This window comes from Pteropus alecto, unplaced genomic scaffold (genome assembly GCF_000325575.1).
Source record: "Pteropus alecto unplaced genomic scaffold, ASM32557v1 scaffold467, whole genome shotgun sequence".
In the NCBI taxonomy this organism is placed as follows: domain Eukaryota; kingdom Metazoa; phylum Chordata; class Mammalia; order Chiroptera; family Pteropodidae; genus Pteropus; species Pteropus alecto.
The window spans coordinates 141,488-144,950 of record NW_006439722.1 but is presented as its reverse complement, the minus strand read 5'-3'; positions in this window follow the sequence as shown (position 1 = coordinate 144,950).

Here is a 3,463-nt window from a genome sequence, read left to right as displayed (position 1 = left end):
CAAGTGAAACAGAAGAGAACCACAACATTTTAAAACCATATATTATCAACTGAGGGCTAATGTTTAAAAAAAATAACATCCTAAAAAGAAATAAGACTGCTAATATGGGCTTGAGACTCGTAGAGAAAAGTACACCCATGCTAGAATTTGGTTGTCCCCAGCTGAAGATGAGGTCTCTGCTTTTGACTTTGAAATAAATATTTCCAGCTCAAACCTCATACAAATTCCAAGAAAATTCAATAAAATTTTTTACTCTGAGAATGTTGAGAGAAAAAATATGATATGGGAAAAATAATATAGGTATAAGTAAGCAAGTTATCTTAATTTTTTTTTTAAAAAAAGGTAAAATTAACGTAATTTTAAATGTCTATTTCTTTGTGCTTAAAAAATCTACTTGTGTTTTATTGTGAAATATACAAAATGTTTGTATATATTAGAAACTATAACAATAAAAGGAAAACATAAACCTAATACCCATATTTTTTAAAAAGTACCAAAACAGAGTTCTACTTCAAGTAATGTCTAGCTTATATCAGATTAATCTTCTTAGAAATAAAAGTTATAAATGTAAACAAAATATTAAAAAGTAATCACATGAAGGCACTACGAAGTTGCCTAAAGCAGGCAAAAACTGGAAGGCTGTTGATGCCTGAATCAGGGCAATATAATGACTAGGAATCATGTTTATGACTTTTCTACAGATGGTGCTGTCCAGTTTTGTGGTTCAAGGTGGCATGAAGTCAAGTAGAAATTTGCTGCATACCTGCTCTATGAACTGGAGCATAAAGTTGGAACTTCAAGGAAACATGGAAAGTAAAGAAGAAAATATCAGAAAGGAGGAAAATGCAGAAGATTGAAGGCCATAATCTATGTATAAATTTCACTGAAAAACTTTGGCTGAGGTATGAACTATACATATGCATGAAGAAGTTTCCAGGACTTCCTGATGAATACAAAACCTAAAAGTGTAGAAATACTGAACAACTGCTACACAGTATAAGGGAGAAGTGTTTCTAGGTTAATTCCAGCCAAGTTTACTGTCTGGTAGAACAAAAATCAACTCTCTTCATGGGAAGATAGCAGAATCCAAAATGTCTACAATTTATCATTCACAATATCATGTATATAATAAAAAAATATTAGACATGAATGAAACAAAAACATGTGAACTGTATTCAAAAGAAAAGGCAGTCAACTGAAAAAGACACAGAAATGACCCAGATGTGCAAATTAGTACACAAAGATTTTGATGTTGCTGTCACTAATATGTTCAAGAACTTACAGCAAATTTGTGTAATGATGAATAAAAAACCAGAGTTATAAAAAAAGAAAAATATGTTTTTATTTTTTTAAAAAGAAAAATATTAAAAATAAATTCCAGAATTAAAATTTATAAAATACAAAATTAAAGTTTTACTGGATGATTTTAACAACATATTAAAGTCAGAAGAAAGTGTCAGTTAAATTGAACATAGACCAATAGAAATAATCCAATACAAATAATTGAGAAATAATTTTTTTAAGAAAAAGATTCTCCGTTAACTCTGTGATTATATAATTTCATATCATGTATGTTCAAATGAAATCAGTGAAGGAAGAAGAGAAAAAATAATAGGTAGAAAAAATATTTGAAGAAATGTTTCAAAACTTCTGAAATTTTTAAATGACATAGATATTTATACCCAAGAAACTCAACAAACCCCAATCTGTATAAATGCAAAGAAAATGCCACATAGACACATTACAATCAAATTTTCGAAATCCGAAAATAATAAAAATATCATGAAAGCATCCAAAAGAAAGTAATACGTTACATATAGAGACACAAAATAAGAAAGACAGCTGCATTAATTTCAGAGACAATGTAGAAGAGAAGAAAATAGAAAAAAAAACTTCATAGATCAGAGAAAACATGAAAAAAATACTGTTAACTCAAAATTCCAAATCCAACAAACCTCTCCTTCATATGAAGGCAGAATAAAGGCTTCTATAGATAAGCCAAATATGAGTAAATGTGCATCTAGTGGAACTGCACTGCAAATAACAGTAAATAGATTATTTAAGATAAAGAGAAATGAGAGCAGATGGAAACGTGATACAGGAAGAAATGAGGATCATCCAAAATGGTGAATATAACATTGCCTTCTGTGGTTCGTGGTGTATGTATATGCATTATACATGAAAACAATAGTGCAGAATATGGGAGTAGTGAGATCTATCTGTGGCAATATTCTTACACTTTATGTAATAGCTTAAAATGTATTTTTTTACCCTAGAGAAGTAACTAAAAAAAAAAAAAAATGTAAGGCAGAATAGCTACAAAGTCAATAGAAAAATACACTAGAATACTCAAAACAAAACACTAGATTAATAAAGGCAAGAAAGAAGGATTAGGTAAGGGGGAATTGAACAAATAAAAAGGAGTAAAATAGACCACAATTCGACTATATACATACATACATATATATACATATGTATGTATGTATGTATTTATAAGAACTCAACATATGTATGTATGTATGTATGTATTTATAAGAACTCAACTGTAAGGACTCAATACAAGACAGAAGTAGAATGGATAAAAAGCTAAAGAAGAATACTCTACAGGATCATACTTTGGATTTACAACACTAATAAGATGAAAGCAAAGTGTGGGAAAGTATGTATCACATAACATTGGAAAACAGTATGAATATAAAAATAGCAGAACATATTGAGCATCAAAACAAGGAATATTACCAGAGATGATAAAAGTTTTGAATATCAGAAAGTTATGAATCCCATTAGATTATAATTCACCTAATCCTATAACTTCAAAAAAAAAACTATAAAAGTAAAAGGAATTAGAGATAAAACCAAAAGCATAGTTAGAGATTTTAATAAAAGTTTTGCTAGAGTCAATAAATAGACAAAAAAGCAATAAGGATATAGAAGAACTAAACAACACTATCAATTTCTCTGACTCAATGGATTTTTATAAAATACTACACCCAATAATTCCAGAATATACATTACTTTAGAGTGCACATGGAATATTTATCAAAACAGACCATATTCATGGGAATAAAAAAAATCTCAATAATATCAGAAAATATTACAAAGCACACTCTAAAAATAGTGGTTTTAAATTAATAATTACAAGATATTTTTAAAAGCTTTGTGTTACATAAAATTTCCCAGGGCCAAGAGACCATGAAAAGTGGCTGATAACACCATCACTACTATATCAAGAGTTTATTAAGGGAACTTATATAGGATGCTCCTCTCCGGTGGCAGACGAAATAACACGAATAGTCTTCACACCATGTGGCAGACGCTAAGGGATTATATAGGACAGGGCAAGGTAGATAGAGGCATTGGAATTTGACCTGCCCCAAATAAGGGGGAAAGGCTTTACATGCTTGCCCAGGGCTGGTAAATGGCCTGTCTAGGAACCAACACAAACCAGCACCTTGTGGGGCAT